The following is a 19,443-nucleotide window of genomic DNA, read 5'->3' as shown; positions in this document are numbered from 1 at the left end:
TCTCTTTGCTGCAACCCTCCCCCATCGCCCCACCCTCTTTCAAAGGAACGATCTTTTGTTTTGTAATTCCTTCTAGGAGAGGCCACCATTATGTCACAGCACAACAAATGGGCCACAATAGTTCAATCGCAGCACAGCTAAGGAGTATAGATCAGCATTGTTCCTGCTGCCAGCTTAATGATCAGCCCTCAATTCCACAGCTTTTGTCGGCTGCAGAATGAGCAAGCTAATCTCGTTAATGGTCCGCTTCATTCCCTGGGACTGGTTTGCATAGACAAAGGGGTTTTAAATGGAGAGGATTTGAGTAGTGAGGCTAAATACATGGCATTGACTTGTACTTTTCTCGCCTTGCTATAGAGAGCTAATCACATAGTACTGTGTTCCAACCAGCCAACAACACACCGCAGTGATACCCAAAATTAATGATCTTCCAAGGGTTTTCTGAGGGATGGAGGAAGGGGGGATATGGTGGTGGTGGGGAGGGCATAATTGTCCCTGTAAGCCTGCATCATGTAATTTTCTGTTTGCATAATTACTGCTCCCCTTCATCGTTTTTGATAGGAACAACACATTTAGCCTTTTTGGTAGCATGTAGTTCTGTGCTAGGGGGCATAGTGTTTTACAACATTTAATTGGATGTGCACTACAGTATCTGAAGGCATGATTAATTGCAAATGTGAGGAAAAAATAGTGGGGAAAAACGAAACACAACTTGTTTCTGTGCTTTGTAGAAATTATCATTAGTGGGAATTATTTTTAGTCTCTACCCTGCTGTTACATTTGGCTGGTTTGTAGTAGAGAGGAAAAAACAACAGCCTTATTTATGTTCAGCTATGTGAGATGCTAGTGTTCAACATACTGCAGCAGAGGCAATTCCAACTTGATATCCTTGCTGCATTGTGGATCTATAGTGATGTTGTCTTTGATCATCGTAATCTAAGAAAGAATTTCAATTGAAGGTGCCGGCCATACTTTTGCTAACCCTGTGATACGGACACTAAATGGTGTAAGCGAACTTAATAACACATTCTCTAATGACCAAGTTGACTAGCAGTGGTTATTGTTCAGTCATTTGAACAAACGTAAAAAAAAATAAAGTTTTGAGCTGTGAGTGACTGGCATTGATTGACTGGCATTGAGTCCTTGAGGATGTTTTGACTGTGCTCTTTTACATCGGCAACATCAGAATTATTTATTTGTCCACCAAAGGCCCTTGAGTCAAATCCATTTAGCCACTTTGATTGACAGTAAATCAGTAATCTCAATTTAGATTTAAAGGACCACTACCAATTTGTTTGGCAATATAAGAATAGATATATGAAATGATCATGTTGTGGCAGGATGAGGAAAAACACAGGAGATGAAGGTGAGTTTGAACTTTATTCCTCAGCTCCAAAACCAAACTGAAACAGGAACAACCTTGCACCAGAGAGCCCGGGAACGTAAACCACGCCCCCAGCTCACAGCCCTGCTGGGTGAGAGGCATAGCCCCTAGTGTCCGCCACACAGCCTCCCCCCAAACACCCAGAAGGGACTCCTGGAAAGAAAATCAGTTTCTCACTGAAGGCTTAAGCAGCCTGCCATAATGGCTGCGCCGTCCCTCAGCCGAAACAATAGGTGAAACACAGTCCAATGCCAGCTGAGAAGCAGAATGCTGAACCCGTGAAGACACTGCTGGGGTCCTGGAAAGAGGGCGACCCCGACGGGGAACCTGGGCCGGAAACACAACTTCGTCTGCCACCCTGTGCGCCAGTTTAAGCCTATCAAGCGTGACATGCTCCCTACGCCCATCCATATCCAGCACAACACCCTTAGGACCCGTCTCAAGAACCCGAAATGGGCCATCGTATGGGGGTTGGAGGGTTGAGCGGTGAGCATCATGCCGTACAAAAACAAAACGAGCCGACATGAGCTCCGCAGGCACCAACGACCGCGGAAAACAGTGGAGAACGGGGCCTGGAACCCGAGTGCTGTCAGACAAAAAAGGATAAACGGCCGTATTGGGTCGAGGAGCGGAACTCCCAGGCAAAAATTCCCTAGGGACGCGGAGCAGCTGACCGAGCACCAGTTCAGCGGGCGAAGCGTCGAGGTCCTCCTTAGGAGTCGAACGCAACCCGAGCATAACCCAAGGTAAACGGTCCAACCAGTTACCATCCGAGAGCGCAGCGCTGCCTTGAGCAACCAGTGAAAACGTTCACACAAGCCGTTAGTCTGAGGGTGGTATGCGGTAGTGCGTTGTACCTGCACACCCAAGGACCGCGCAAGTGCCGACCAGAGCTCTGGCACGAACTGGGGGCCCCTGTCTGAGGTGATATCTGACGGAGTGCTGAAACGGGCGACCCAGGAGGAAAGAAACGCGCGTGCAACGTCCGAGGATGTTGTGGAGGACAGAGGGACGGCCTCTGGCCACCTGGTGGTCCGATCTACCATTGTGAGCAGGTGCGTAACACCCTGTGAAGAAGGTAGAGGGCCCACCAGGTCCACATGCACGTGGTCGAAACGTCTGGCCGGGATCGGAAACGGTTCAAGGGGCGACTTAGTGTGCTGGTGGAACTTAGCGCGCTTGGCACGCCACACATGCAGCCGCCCACCCGTTGACGTCCTTGCGGAGGCCAGGCCAGACGAACTTGGAACCGACCAACTTCACCGACGCCCGAACTCCAGGGTGCGAGAGGGAGTGAATCGATTCGAAAACTCGACGGTGCCAGGCCACTGGAACAACGGGGCGGGGACGGCTGGTGGAGACATCGCAGAGGAGGGCAGGACTGCCTTCCTGCATCACAGCATCCTCTAGCTTGAGGCCGGTACGCGTTGACCTAAGGGCAAGGACGTCCGGGTCGCTGGGCTGGTCGGCAGCCATAGCGGAAAAATCCACACCGAGGTGCACAGGACACACAAGCACACGTGACAAACAATCTGCAACAGGGTTGGACTTCTCGGCCACATGCTGAATGTCCGTTGTGAACTCAGAGATGGCCGCCAGGTGGCGCTGCTGATGAGCAGACCACGGCTCAGTAACCTTGGAGATGGCGAAAGTCAGCGGTTTATCCACATAAGCCGTGAAGGAGCGACCCTCCAGCAGGAAGCGGAAATGACGGGTTGCAAGGTGCAGTGCCAGCAACTCCCGGTCAAAAACGCTGTACTTGCGCTCGATATCTCACAGTTTGCGGCTAAAAAATGCGAGTGGCTGCCACGCATTCGCCACACGCTGATCAACCACAGCCCCCACGGCTATGCCAGACGCATCGGTTGTTAAAGCTATGGACGCCGTGGGTGTGGGATGGGCAAAGAGGGCAGCGTTAGCCAGGGCGTACTTAGCTCCGTCAAAGACCTGGACCCGTTCGGGAGTCCAGTCGACAGGGTCGTTAGCCTTCTTAAGCCGCAGGGCTTCGTAAAGTGGCTGAAGGAGGTGGGCAGCGCGAGGGAGGAAACGGTTATAGAAATTCACCATGCCCAAGATTTCCTGCAATGCCTTAACAGAGACTGGGCGGGGAAATTCCGCCACCGCTTGCACCTTAGAAGGCAACGGGACCGCGCCTTGCGGCGAAATGCCGTGACCCAAGAAGTCAATCACCGGCAGTCCAAACTGACACTTGGCCGGGTTGACTATCAGGCCATGTTCGTCCAGACGACGGAAAACCTGTTTCAGGTGCGCCAGGTGCTCTTCAGCTGACGGACTGACCACTAATATGTCATTGAGATAAACGAACACGAAAGCAAGGTCACGCAACACCGAGTCCATCAGCCTCTGAAAGGTTTGCGCTGCCCCCTTCAAGCCAAAAGGCATGCGCATGAACTCAAAAAGCCCAAACAGGGTGATCACTGTGGTCTTGGGCACGACCTCTGCGCGCACAGGAACCTGATGATAGCCGCACACCAGGTCCACCTCAGAGAAAATAGTGGTACCTGCCAGGCGTATGGAAAAGTCCTGTATGTGTGGGATGGGATAGCGGTCGTTGGCGGTGACGTTGTTCAGGTGGCGAAAGTCGCCGCAAGGCCGCCACGACCCATCCGCCTTGGGCACCATGTGAAGCGGCGAGGCCCACGGGCTGTTGGAACACCTCACTATACCCAGACGCTCCATGATGGCGAACTCCTCCTTAGCTCTAGCCAATTTTACTGTGTCGAGGCGCCACGCGCGTGCAAAAACTGGCAGTCCCAGAGTGGGAATGAAATGTTCTACCCCGTGTTTAGTAACCGCGGTGGAAAAGGCAGGTGTAGTCACCGATGGAAAATCCACCAGCAAACGCTGAAAAACATCCCCTAATGCTAAAAAGTTAGCGTGTGTTAACGGCCCGGCTCCCCCTGTCTCGCACGGAACATTGGCGAAAGACACAGCATCAATTAAACAGCGGTTTGTAACATCAACCAGCAGACCATTAGCACACAGAAAATCCGCGCCGATAATAGGAACAGTAATGGAGGCCACTGCAAATCGTCCACTGCAAATATTGGGAACAGTTTTCAGAGCTATTTCTGACCTAATTTCCATTAACGTTGCAGCCTAATGTTACATTTGTGGTCTTGGTTCTAGATGGAGAGGAGAGTCAACTTAATCTCGTCTTGAAATGAACTTTACCTAAGATCTTTTATATTGCAAAAGTAGGGAATAGCCTGTGAACGGTGTTTTAGCAGAAATGTTTTTTGGGGGGGGAAATATGAAAAAACGTGCATTGAAGGTATCCTTGTAAACATCAGTGCTTGCATGAAGACATACTGACTAACTTAACTGTGCCCTACTTTGTGGTAGGAGCATCGCAGATTGCCTGTCTGAAAGACTTTAGAAGAGAAATAATCTACATATTATAGTGTGACAGGTTCTTCTGATATGGAAGGATAGACAACCAGATAATGTTGGCTAGTTGGCACAGTGGCTGTTTTATGACATGGTCCCAAGACACAGGCCAAAAAAACATTTTTTTTTGTAATCAGTCCTTTTCAGGCTCCTTGTGCTTCTTTGCATATCTGTTTCCAGTCCCGGTTTCACTGCAAGCAGATATACAGTAGATATAAGTTTACCAAGTACCTTACTGCTTGGGTCAGCAGCTACCCACCAGCAAATTTATCACTCCTATGTTCTCAGTCTGCAGCAACCTTCTTATCCATACCCCACTCCCGCACATTGATATAATTACCTCCTCATGTAAACAAAGAAGTTCACCTTAATCAGAGGGCTTTATTTTTAAAGTGTTACAAGGTTGTCACAGTTACAAATATAACCACTTTTTACCTGGTGTTATAATGCACACAAGAGTCACACTCATACATTAAACAAAACAGGATCCTAGGTTATCATTGGTCAATGGTGAGATGGCTGAAATTCCTGTCTACCCCTAAATGTCACTAGTCTAGTGTTATTATTAGAATAGATAGCTATTACATGTGACTGAAAAGTATAGCAAGACTGAAAAGTAATAACAAGAAAAGTTGAATGGAAATGTAACACATTAAGTAGTGGAGTGCCTCCACTGTGGAAATACTACACCCACAGTTAAGCTAGTATACTATGTATTTCCCCAGAATTTAAGATAGAAATAATCTAACACTTGTAATTGATACCTATTAAGATAAGAAACTTTATTGTCATTGTGCGTACACAATGACATTTCATTTGGTGACTCTCAGACCAGCAGCACTAGACAAGGTAAATGATTAAAATAACAAAATAAGATAAAAGCAAGAACAAACAACATTTATTATAAATAAGTGAGGTAGTAAAACCCTATTACACAATAGGTGTGTGCGCAATTGCTGATCAAGTCTGTGATGCTATTCTGTCCTCGGCACATGAGTTCAGTGCAGTGCCTAGACAGATAGCTAACATGAACGAGGGACAAAGCTTTCCAGTGGAGTAATTTAATCACTCGTTACAATTTTGTAAAACTGAAACACACAAAGCACAATGCGAACACATTAACATACGAATATTAAACAATTGTGACCTCAATTAACATGTTTCTTTTACAGGTACCCTCGCCAGGATCAACATTCACAAAGGTAAGTACAATCCAAATTTCAACATAACAAACTTTTCCTATGTAACAATAAACTATAGCTCTATTAATAGAGAACTTCCTTCCAGTTTCAAATAATGTTGGGTAAGTATATGGTAGGTAAACTACAGAGCACACTAAACAGAACAATGAATGTGATGCACAGCTATCAGCAAGTAACGTCAGGCTACCATGCGCGAGGCTAGGCTAACGGTATATTGCTAACACACACACACACAACAACCGACGTAACGTTAAACACTCATAGAAACCCATGACTTAACTTTTCCTATAACACACATTCATTTCTAACTTAAACACGAAATAACACCATACTTACTGATAGATCTACTCTACGGGACACAAAAACAACTGTAGAGCACATCCATTAACGTTAGTTTTCTGTTTTCAGGCGAACTCATACTGAAAGGAAATGCCGTTATGACAACATGGGCTGGCACCGCATCACTTCCTTGCAGGAGCAATAACCCTTCCGCCAGTAGGTGGCACTATAGTTTCAAAATACTAATAACAGAAATGACAGGAGTCAGCACACTCCCCACTTGGTATCTAAATACCACCTCTACGCCTTTTCTTTTCGTATGAGTAAAACCACATCACTGATCGGCCTAAGGTACTCCTTTACTATCCCTTGGCTAACAGTCTTCACTGAGACCTTACGGACCTTACTATCAGAGCTGGGAAAGGACTTAACTATAAGTCCAAGGGGCCACTCGTTACGTTTGGAGTGAATGTCCTTCATCAGAATAATATCACCCTCTTGTAGTTAGGCATTTCCTTGGTCCACTTTCTGCGCAACTGAAGAGTTGCCAAGTACTCCTGTTCCCACCTTTTCCAGAAGCAGTCTGCTAAACTCTGGACCTGGCGCCACTGTACTTTGCACAAGTGATCCAATTCAAAGTCGCCTGGAGGAGTGGGTGTTCCTTTCACCTTCTGTGTTAGAAGAGCGGCAGGAGAAAGCCTTTCGGGTATCTCTGCATCATATTAGATCAGAACCAGAGGTCTGGAGTTTATGATGGCCATAACTTCGGCCATTAAGGTAGTTAGGACTTCATGGGTGAGTCTAATAGCTCCATCCTTCACCAGCAGAGCATCCAGGGTGCGTCTGGCCACACCTATCAATCTTTCCCATGCACCTCCCATGTGCGAGGAATGGGGAGCATTAAATGTCCATGTGCACCCCTGGTCTTGCAAGTAGCTTTTAATCTCTGGATCATTGTCTCGGTGCCACAGGAAACGGAGGAAATTGTGATGGTCCTCCCTGACTTTAAAACCATAGAACATCTGTTCTACATCGGCGGTGATGGCAATCTGTTCTCTTCTGAACCTCAGAAGGACTCCCACAAGAGTGTTGTTGAGGTTGGGTCCGCTGAGAAGCATGTTGTTCAAGGACGTTCCCTTATATTCAACGCTGGAATCGAAAACCACTCTTATTTTACCTGGTTTCTGGGGGTGGTAAACACCAAAGGTAGGTAAGTACCAACACTCTTGCCCTGGCTGCAGGGAAGGAGCTGGCTCTGCCTGGTGGTTGTCAATGACCTTCTGCATAAAGTCAAAGAAATGGCCTTTCATTTCAGGTCTCCTTCTAAACGAGCGTTGGAGAGAGGTAAGCCGCTGGGATGCCTGTTGTCTATTATTCGGAAGAGGCTTGCGAGTGAACGAAAAGGCAGCGGTGCTACCCAATGGTTTTCATTGTCCAGGTACACTTCATTTTCCATGATTCTGAGAAAGTCGTTATCATCTACTGACAGGGCTGGTTTGTCATCATCAGGCGTTTTCTGGAATACATGTTCATCATCCAGTCTTGGCTCTGGAAAAACCTCCTGAGTGTGAGGATGAGTTAGAAGGCTTTGCTTGGCTGGAGTATCAAGTCTCTCCTTGACGTGGATAATGTTGGTGCACGGCTTAAGAAAGGAAGAGCGTCCATTTTGAAGGACATGTGTTTTGTAGACCTTGACTCTCTCAGTCTTGCATGCACCATCTAAACACAGCTCCCCAACTATGACCCAGCCAAGGTCAAGGCGTTGGGCAAAAGGAGCGTTATGCAGCCCATTTAGCTGTTCATGTACCTTATGCAAGCTTAAAATGTCTCTACATAGCTGGAGGACGATAGGAGCGCTGGTGTCAAGAGGAGGGATCTTATCAGCTACAGGGCCGAGATGAGGGAAATAGTGAGCAAACTCAGGTGTTGGTATCTCTGATCTGTCATCAGGTAAGTTGTTGCATTCTAACAGTGTAGGGAGGGTAACCTTGGTTTCCCCGTCGAGTGATTGTATAACAACATTGCTAGCCTTCCTCCCTGCTGTCTCAACTGTACCTGAGCACGTTTTCAGGGTGTAAGGGGATGCATTACCTTTAATGTCTAGGAGATCAAAGAATTCCGATTTCACCAGGGACCGGTTGCTTTGGTCATCAATCACTGCATAAACTCTGCGGGATTTGTTCGGATGATCGGCATGGTATACTTTGACTAAGCAGATTTTAGAACAAGATCTGGGTTTAGTGTCTCCACCACATATTTCAGTGCAAATGGAAGTGACTACAGGGGATGCAGCTTCTTCACCCTCCCCACTATGCTCATCCTCAGATGTCTGTTCGGTCTGCTTACTAACTGACCAAGGGGCCGGACCAGGATGCATTGCTGAAATGTGTTTGTCGCTTTCACGTTCTTTACATTGAAGCATTGCCTGGCAGTCTTTTGCTATGTGTTTGGTGCTGTCACAACAGTGAAAGCAGATAGAGTTCTCTTTTAAATGTGTTTTCCTTTCATCGATATGTTTCCATCGGAAACCACGGCATTTTGACAGCGGATGTGGTTTTTTATGTAACGGGCATTGCTTGTTTGGCTCATCCCTAACTGAAGCCTTGCTATTTTGTGAGCCTGTAGCAGAGGCTGTGACCTCTGTTTTCCTAACTGACACAGCTGTTTTGCTGGCCCATTTCGATGCTCTTTCTCTCTGAGCATAGTTTGCAGTAGTAGAAAGACTTAATGCAAAACTGGGGTCGTTTCTAGCTTTAGCCTGCGAGCATACGAAGTCCACAAAAAGCTAAATGGTGGGAAGGGAACATGATTGTCTTCCTTATACTTAGATCCTTGACTGATCCAGCGTTCCCTCAAAAAGACAGGGAGCTTTTCGACTATTGGGATGACACCCCTTGCTGTGTCGAGATAGGCGAGCCCTGGTAGAAGTCCCCCTGATTTGGCTGCATCTAGCTCTCTTAACAAGTCTCCTAGTTCTCTGAGCTGGAGAGTGTCTTTGTTAGAGATGGCTGGGAAAGACTCTAATCTCTTTAGTAGAGCATCTTCTATTACCTCTGGGCTCCCATAAGCCTCTTCTAATCGCTCCCATATCGTTAAAACTCCTGCACTTGGGTTTGTTACATGCAGTGACCTTATTCTCTTGGCTTGAACTGATGACTCGGGCCCGAGCCACTTGACGAGGAGATTGAGCTCTTCCTGGTCATTCAGATTCAGGTGCTTTGTGGCTGACAGGAAAGATGATTTCCATGCCCAGAAATTCTCTGGACGATCATCAAAGGTGAGGAGCCCAGAGCTCACCATCTCTTTCCTTATAAAATACTGGGCAAGGTCAGGAGTTTGGGGCACAGGTGAGTATTTATCCAGGGTCTGAACAGACCTATGCTGAGCTGCAGATGAGTGTTCACCATAGTGGGCCTGGACAGGGGGGTACTGAGATGTGAGTAAGAACTTGCTATGCTGGCCCTGATCAGGAGGAAGCTGCGAGACAGGCAGGTGCTTGCCACATTGGATCTGAACAGGGGCGCGCTGAACCACAGGTAAGTATTTTTGATGCTGCGCCTGTACAGAGGTAATCTCGGGCTGAGCTGAGGGTACTTATTGTACTGGCTTCTATCAGGAAGAGGCTGAGCTGCAGGTAAGTATTGTTTATACTGAACCTGTACAGAGGTGGGCTGAGCTGAATCTATATATTCCTGCTTTGTGACAAGTACATTTGAGGCAGCAAGAGCTAGGTTGCGCTCATCTTCTCTGGGTTTATGATCGACTATGCCCTCACAAATGTTTTGCATTGTATTAACAACACTGTCAATAAGTGGTGGGGGTGGGGCTTTTAATATTTTACCCTGCACGACTGGCTGCAACGACATAACATTGTAAAGCTCCTGTTGAGCATTTTGTTCAAACGACTGAGTGTTTATATAGTCTCTGGTGCGTTGGAATGGGCCATCTTGTGTTAAGTCTTGTAACTCACCATGAGAGTCTTTTACCCAAAACTCAGCTGCGGCGGCCTCTTCATAAACAGCTGCCTCTTTAATGCTGCTGTGGCTTCCTTCTGCTGCCTTAAAACATGAAGATCTGCTTCGATCTTTGCCTTTTGCGTCATCATTGCTGCCTCCTTCTCTGCATAGGATACCTTTATCTTAGCTGCCTTTCCTTTGGCTTTAGCCCTTGTGGCAACAGCACTGTGGTATGACCGTGATGTTGAAGAGGATTTGCGAGAGCTGGAGACTGACGCTCGAGACCTTGTATGCAGGCTCATCTGAGATGGACGTTCATCAGTAGTTGAGGCTTGAGTTGACCTACGAGTTGCTTCTGAGGGAGGAAACCCCGCCTGCAGGTCTGGTGGAAGTTCACTAGCGTTGCCGGGAACCTGAGACGCCAGCTGTGGTTGAGAGAGGCGTTCCTTGTTGTTGCTGCGGGCCCCGGAGTCCATCTGCAGGTGAGCCTGGCGTTCGTCGTTTTTGTTGCTGAGGGCCCCAGATTCCGTGTGCGGGTGAGACAGGACGTCGTCGTTGTTGGGGTTCAGGGGCTCCGTCTGCAGTTGAGACTGGCGTTCACCGTTGCTGCACCGTTGCTGCTCAAGGTGGCTCATCTTCACAGCATTACGTGATGGAATGCAGAGTGCTGATTACAGTTATTTTGCAGTCTTCTCCCGCTGGGTGGGTATCATTTTACTATTCTGTCCTCACACATTCATTTCTAACTTAAACACGAAATAACACCATACTTACTGATAGATCTACTCTACGGGACACAAAAACAATTGTAGAGCACATCCATTAATGTTAGTTTTCTGTTTTCAGGCGAACTCATACTGAAAGGAAATGCCGTTATGACAACATGGGCTGGCACTGCATCACTTCCTTGCAGGAGCAATAACCCTTCCGCCAGTAGGTGGCACTATAGTTTCGAAATACTAATAACAGAAATGACAGGAGTCATGCCTCTAATAAATGGTGTAATGCACCAGTGGTGTTCTATATTACTAAGCACGTTGAACCAGCACTCTTAACCAGTTAAAATGAGCAGCCAATGCACACAAGACATAATTAAATAGAATAGTAGATTATTTATTAATTAATAATTGTTATAGTTAATAAAATAAAAGGAAATAAACAAAATAAATCAAACAATGAGATATATTTTAGAGCGGAGGGTGAAACCAATGTTCACCCAGAGGTGGCAAAATGGCTCTATCTATCTTAAAGTGATATAACAATAAACCAAAATAAAATAGAAGAAACAAACAACTCCCTTATTGTACATGACTTCAGTCACCCCCAAAACTAAATCTTAACCCTTATCTGGCTGCAGCCTACAACCATTAACCAGTGTGATTAAACAAATAAAATGTGTAAAACTCTAAAAAAAAAGGTAATCAAGATTGATTTACAGTGTATATAAACAGTTGCAACAAGCACGTCAGCAAAATCACAAAGTACTGTAGTTAATTTATACCAAGCGCTTGCCATTGGGGCCCGTTGGTGCACCGAGGCAACTTCAGCCACTCGCTCCTCAGACTGATGTCAGCTCCTTGAGCCGAGCACACGCAGCAACCGGCACAATGCACGTCCACCTCAATCGCCGGAGCTCAGAGCGCAAACCGTGTGTGCATGTCAGTGCAAGTGCAGGCTACTCACAAGCACTTTCACTCAGTCCACAAGCCTGGGAGCCATTACCCACCAGCTGCCTCCTGGCTAAAGCACTGTCATACCGCTAAAGCAGCAGTATGATAGTATGCTTTAGAAATAGCTGACACATGACTACCTATCTGGTCGACAACACATGGATAAGAGGGACCACCTGCTCTCTGTGTGGACACAACCTGAAAAATAGCTCGCACCCCAGGGGCTGGAATTTCTTGCCATGCATCATCCGAGAAACGATTGGCATGAGGGCATCGAGACAATGCGTCTGCATCAATATTCCTTTGCCCTGGCCTATACTTCAGACTGAAGTTGTGTGTGGACAATGCTGACAGCCAATGGTGACCAGTGGCATCCAGTTTTGCTGACTTGGTTATGTAGGTTACAGGGTTATTGTCAGGTTTAACCTCCAAAGTAACTCCATAAAGACAGTCATACAGTCAGTCGACAATCGCCCACTTCAGCGCCAAAAACTCAAGCTTATGAGCTGGATAATATCTCTGAAGGAAAAAGACTGCGACTGATAAAAACAACAGGACGCAAACCCTCAGCATGCTCTTGGTACAGAACACCACCTAGACCGTCCATGCTTGCATCCACATACAAAACATACAGCTTTTGTATGTCTGCAAAGGCCAGCATCGGAGCCTGAGTCAGTCTCGTTTTAAGCTCCTGGAAAGCAGTGTCACACTGGTCACTCCATCTGGAGCCAAAAGGTTCAGAGCGCCTAAAGACAGGCTTGGTGTCAGCAGCAGGTGAACTCGAATTTTTCTTCTAAACCCAAGATAGGCAGCCCTGCTGCAGCTCATTCAGGGGTCGGCACAATGTTGAAAAACCCTTCACAAAGTGACAGTAATAACCACAGAAACCCAAAAATGACCTGAGCTCAGTCACGGTTTGAGGCAGAGGCCAAGAAACTACAGCCTCTATTTTGGAGGTGTCAGTGGCATTTCCATCTTGTGAAACAATGTGTCCAACATAGTTCACAAAGTCCTACCCAACTGGCACTTATCTAAATATATTTTGAGACCTTCATCTCTTAACCTGTCCAGAACCTTTAAAAGGTGCTCCTCATGCTCTTCTAGAGTCCATCCAAAAACAATCAGGTCGTCCAGGTACACTAACACTTCCAGGAAGTTTATATCTCTGACAGTCCGCTCCATGACTCTCTGAAACATGGCAGGTGCACCACAAATACCCTGAGGCATCCATTCAAATTGGTAAAAGCCTAAAGGACAAATGAATGTGGTTTTGTCCTTATCAGCCTCACCCATTAGAATCTGATAATAACCACTTTTCAAGTGCAAGACTGTGAACCATTTGCTTTCTGAGAGACAATGGAGGGCGTCTTCGATCATGGGAACAGTGTACTCTCCAGCTGCCTCCTGGCTAGCAGCTGAAGCAAGCCAGTGAAGCACTATCACTAAGGAGGCGATCAAGCCCGTCACAGTCCACTCCTCCTCACGAAATTTGAAGATCCCTCTGAAGGGAAACAGAGCTAGCTCACAGCAGCTAGCAATCTTGTCAGGGTCCAGCAGTTGCTAACTTGTAGCATCAGCTAGCCAGTTAGCTAACACCAGTAACTAGCTAACTAATGTTACTCAAATAAACACTGCTAAACTTAACATCACGAAACAAGAAAATGCACGAGGAGTAAGGATGATCCGAATAACCAACACTGTTTTACACTTGTGGGCCTATGTACACGAATATACTTTACACTTGGTTGCCACAAAACCAGCAGTGACACAGAGCAGCACAGGACGTAACCTCTCTCCTCAGATTGCAGACTTGGACTGACTAGATTCCCCTGTGATTTCGCGGCTACAGTGGATTAAAAAATTGTGATTGGCTCTTTACAAAATTCAAACAAAAACCCATTAAATGATTGGCTCATTCCAAATTCCACCTCAACAGCAGGAATCTTTACATATAGTAACAGCAGAAACAAGATACAGGATATACAATAGGAAAAAAATACCTATATAGTGTGCATTAACCATATTTTACAGGTCCTTACACAAGGTTATGTGTTCAGAAAGTTATAAAGCTCAGATAATTCTCAAGCCCACATGCTGACATGTCGACTTGCTCATACATCTATTTTTCAAGAACACGTCACATGCAGCTGTGACGTGGACATATGAAGGGTATGCTTCAAATAAGGTCAAAGTTGACATAATTTGACGTAAATGAGTGCCACAATCCCACTGTAAAGCAACTTCACCAGTGATTATTTATAAACTGCTTAAAGAGAGGAAAATGCAAGGCACTTGTGAAGGACCTTTTCGGTTGTGAATGCAAAAAACAAAAACAAAAAAAGAATTGTCTCTGGTTAGCATTTTAATCATTTACACATCTCAGTGACTATGCAGTATTCTAACTGAAGTGTTCATACAAGGTCACAGAGGTATGGTTTTTCTGAATAACATACTAAAATAAATGATTCTGTAATACTTGATATGGTGCACTCTTAATGTCTGGGAAATCAACTGCTTATTCATGGATGTGTGGGGCTGCTGTGAAAGATGAAAAAGTAGTCGGTTGTGGCACGGAAATTATTTGACAGAGAAGCAAATAATAGTACAGCATGAATGCATATTACATAACATCATGTATACTGTGCAGCTTTGCTTGTTTAAACATAAAAACAAGTATTCCATTTGCCGTAACATGTTGCACTTGTGTTGCACTTGTGTCATAAAAAAATGGTTATGCAGAAAAATTGCTATGCAAGTGCATTTTAAAAATTAGAAATAGCAAATGTAAGACTCCGGCTCTCCATCGATTTCCATTTTTCAGTAATCTAGTCCCTACGCTAAAGTCATTGAACAGCCTTGGGCTATGCTGTGTTCTTTTCAAAAGAATGAAAATAAAATTCAATAAAAGTGAAGGGACTAACACACTTTAGTTCACCCGTTTCATCTCAGTCTGCCTTAATAGAAATGAGTTTAAAGCAGTGGCAGGATTCCTATTTGACTCTGCCTCGGATTATCTTTTAATGAAGCATTATCAGGATATTACATTTCTCTAGATGACAGTTTCTCTGTTTAAGCAACTGAAAGTCTCAGGGAAAAAAACCTAAACAAAATTACATTTTGAACTGGGTGGAGGGGAAAACATTGATGAAATGCATAATTGCATTACCCATGTAGTTCCCTGAAATACTTGAATTTAATTTGGAACCTGCACTAATAGCATAAAGGAAAACACCTGGCACAAAGCCCTGGGTGTAAAGTCTATTTTCATCCAGGAATAGGAGACACAGTACCCAGAGGCCCTTAGCTCCAAAACACTTTAGTTTAGATCTGCAGTCTCTAACTGATTTATGGCAAGCTGCAGGGCTCTGCTGTGAGCACAGGGAACATCTACACTCACAGACACACTGATAAACGAATAGACAGGAAGTGGAATGTACCCATTTTGGACTAAACACCTTGAAGCTATGGAAGTCAATGCATTTTAGGCAAAGTTTAGTACTGCTCACTCACTCCTGCCACTAGATATACCAGAGAGAGTCAGTGTGTCAAGGGTGCAGGTGAATGTGTGAATATTATATTGACTGCTCATTCAATAAACTCACAACCTGTGAGTGTGTTTGCGAGTGCCTATGAATGTGGATGTTTCCTTATTTGCAGAAAGAGATCAAATTAGCTGATGAAAGACCCATTGGATGTCAGATGCTAGTCTCCCTTGACTGTGTGAACTGGGGTGACAAGAAGCTTCAGACAGCAGCACTAGCAGTGCAGCCGCTGCACCATCTCCACTTGATGTAATGTCTTTGACAAGACATGACATCACCCTGCTGCTGCTCCAACAAGAACCTGACTGCCTGTCTGCTCTGATGTCACCCTCACCCCAGAGTCCCTCTCACACCTCACTGGATAAGATTAAACATGGTCTTGCACATAGGTAACATACCTGTGGGTGTACCCGTATGTGCACACACAAACGTGCACACATACATTGTGACAAACCCATGTCGTTACAAGATAGTGGTTGGCAGAACTGTTCATTTCAGCGACTCGAGTTGTTTGAGGCAGTTTCATAAATAGATTCATGCATTTTGCTCACTGAGTCATCTATAATAGTTTAGTCAATGTGGTTCTCATATAGCAAGGCGGCAACTCAATTTAGATTAAGAAAAAAAAGGTCTATTGGAAGCAAAGTTAAATTGTAAACTAAGCCAAGCATGCAACTTACATAACACTTAATTCTGGCCACCCTTAAATGAGTGGAAAATAAGGTGTAGAAAGTGTAATATAAACATAATATTTAGTTGCATTAGTGTAAGTGGATCATAATGCCTATAAATAGGCCTGAGTCTTTCTCACTTAATTTTTCATACCATGCAAGATCTAATCGTCAGTATAAATTCTAAATTAGGCTATTTATTCCCAAGGGATCACTCACAAGAAATTTCTGTTAATTCATTTGTGTGTGTGCTGCTAAGCAGAGTTTTTAATGCTCTAAAGGCTTGAGCAGAAGTCTCATGCCTTATCACAAACATGTGGTTTTGGCAAGATAGCTTCTCTAATTGCCACTCGTGTTTGGACAAATTTGGCCAGTAAAACTCAAACTACAAGTGGTGCCACCTTTACAAAGAACACCATAACAACTATCGCACTGCTGTTCTATTTGAGATTTCCCCATATTTATTATGATATAGGGAAGGCCTACTACATTTTTTTTAACTGCAATGTCTCTATCATGACAATTATTCAGAGCAAAATCCTTTATTGTTCTTGTAATATATCATAATGTCAGTGACTGTAAATAAAGTAAAAGAAGAATACTGGTAATTCCTGGTGATGAGCAGAAATGCTATCCACTGGGCACGGTGGCCCAGTGGTTAACACTGTTGCCTCACAGCAAGAAGGTCCTGGGTTCAAGTCCCAGGTCCTTTCTGTGTGGAGTTTGCATGTTCTCCCCGGGCCTGCGTGGGTTTCCTGCAGGTGCTCCAATTTCCTCCCACCATCAAAAGACGTGCATGTTAGGGTTGATACTCCTGTCCTTACTCCTGACCAAGGCAATGGAAAGAAGAACTGGAGTTGGTCCTTGGGTGCTGAAACTACCCACTGCTCCTATACGATAGGATAGGTTAAATGCATAGGATGAATTTCTCCATGGGGATTAATAAAGTATATATCTTTAAGAGATCTTGTCTCTTAAATATGGCTGCAAAACACTTGACAAGCCACAAACCAGCTCCAGGAAGTCTTTACAGTCTTCTTTGTTTCTTTCACCTGTTTTCATTTGCAAACAAATCAAATGAACGAGACCCACTTTTTCGACCTCCAAAAATATATATTATCAGGAATGCACTCCAAAGTGGATGAATTTGAAAATGCCATTCTCCCCTTGTAGTGTGAATCAGGAAAACCAAGGCTAGTGGCTCAAGAGGCCTGCTCATGGCCAACAGAGGAGACTTAAGCATTTTTGTATTGTTTTGGCATTTTCATATGGCTGGCGAGCTTTTCAAAAGCAATCTGAAAATGTGAGTGTGAATGGAAAACGTGTGACACGAAAAGAGCATTTTCCAATTTGCGGGCATGGCCTTAGGTTTGGTTACACCATTAGACTGGCTATATATTTGATTGTTTCCAAAACTCCTGATGAAGGAAAAGAAAAAGAGGATTTTTTAATTTTTTTTACATTTTGCCTGCAGAAGAAAAAAAAAGACAAACTGCAAACTTTTTTATTGTGCTGTGAATGATAAACGATAAATAACTTGATAGGCACCAGAATGCTGCTCTCACCGTATTTACTTTCTGAGAGTGCTTGAAATCTAAACGGCGAGATTTCCAGATTAGTTCATGGGCAGATATTCACACAGACATCAAGAAGAAGACAGACACATCATTGATGGGCAGTCTGAAAGCCAGCATATTCATGTTGCTGTCACATTATCTCTCATTGTCATTCGCTCCACAAACTTTGGATTCTTACTAGTCCTATATGTCCTTTAACTTAGAAAACTCCATTCAAACTTTAAAATTTTTAGCCATTGGGCGTCCGGGTGGGGTGGCAGTCTATTCCATTGCCCACCAACACAGGGATTGCCGGTTCGAATCCCCGTGTTACCTCCTGCTTGGTCAGGCGTCGCTGCAGACACTATTGGCCGTGTCTGCGGGTAGGAAGCTGGATGTGGGTATGTGTCATGATCGCTGCACTAGCGCCTCCTCTGGTCAATTGAGGCGCCTGTTCAGGGGGAGGGGGAACTGAGGGGAATAGCATGATCCTCCCACGCACTATGTCTCCCTGGTGAAACTCCTCACTGTCAGATGAAAAGAAGCGGCTGGCGACTCCACAAGTATTGAAGGAGACGCGATAGTCTGCAGCCCTCCCCGGATCGGCAGAGGGGATGGAGCAACAACCGGGATGGCTCGGAAGAGTGAAGTAATTGGCCAAGTACAACTGGGATAAAAGGGGGGGGGGGATCAAAAAAAAAACCAAACAAAAAACATTTTTTGCCATTGTAGGAGATGCACTGATTGATTTTTTTTCTGTTGAAATTGATAGGGTAATGTGAGATATTGCATAGGGATGTTTTTGCATCCTTTGCCAGTTTTGAGTGATTGTTTAAACAAGTTTCTAGCTGCTTGAAGACACTATTGTTTTTTTCTCCAGGAAATATACATTCTCATTCTTCCTCCTCTTTTCTTCCTTCTTTTTCCCACTGTTATTATTATCATAAGTATCTATACCTGCTGTAGTTGCTTCAGATTTTAATTTTTGCCACTACCCACTACCCCAACATTAAAGGAAGAAGGTTTCACCACACCTGGTGTGGTCACGTTGATGTCAAACACCACGCTGACTCATAGCTTATTCTTTTGCTTCTAGCTTCCAAATGAACTTGAACACACTCAGTTGTCCAACATAACTTTTGAGTAAGCAAACTTAAAAAGTCGGTGGCTGTAATATAAGCGCCAGCTCTCCCAGCCATCAAATGAAGACAAAACTTAGACACAGATGTGGACAAAGACACTGCATGGATGGTACTGGGTGTGGCCGCTGCAAATGTGAATTCACGCCACCATCTTCCGACACCGGCACTGGGTGAGGCCACTGTAAACACAAATTCACCCAGCCATCTTCGCACACCGGAAGTGGGAAAAAAATGCATTGCACGAATTGCATTCAAACCTCAATTTTGTCCCCAGCCAAACTGTCCCATCAAAAGCATCATTTAATTCTAGTTACTGAGTTGTAATTTCCAGAGGGATTCATTCTTCTCTCTCTAATCACCTCCACCCCCCTTATTTTCCAACCCATTCTCTCATCCCTCCTCCATCACCTCCCGTATGATCGCTGCCAGGAGGGGAAGAATCAGCCCATAGTTTCCTGTCACATTGTAAGGCAGGCTGGCTTGGCTTTGTTTAACATTCTGGATGTTCTGAATGACTGGCTGTGACTGACTGCAGAGAGAGAAAGGCAGACATATAAATAGAGCGTTAAGTGAAAAAAGATGTAATTGATCATTGGAAAAGTTATGCTTTGACATAGTTTTTGACGTCAG

General features: G+C 45.0%; 1 protein-coding gene across 1 annotated transcript in view; it reads left to right on the top strand.

Moving 5' to 3' along the window:
- Positions 1-19,443, top strand: part of LOC130111478 (protein kinase C-binding protein NELL1-like) — a 429,520-nt gene that overhangs the window by 327,253 nt on the left and 82,824 nt on the right. The window lies entirely within an intron of this gene.

The sequence above is a fragment of the Lampris incognitus genome, chromosome 4 (assembly GCF_029633865.1).
Source record: "Lampris incognitus isolate fLamInc1 chromosome 4, fLamInc1.hap2, whole genome shotgun sequence".
Classification (NCBI taxonomy): Eukaryota; Metazoa; Chordata; class Actinopteri; order Lampriformes; family Lampridae; genus Lampris; species Lampris incognitus.
Note: the sequence above shows the minus strand (reverse complement) of the source record. Positions and strands in the feature narration are given on the sequence as shown.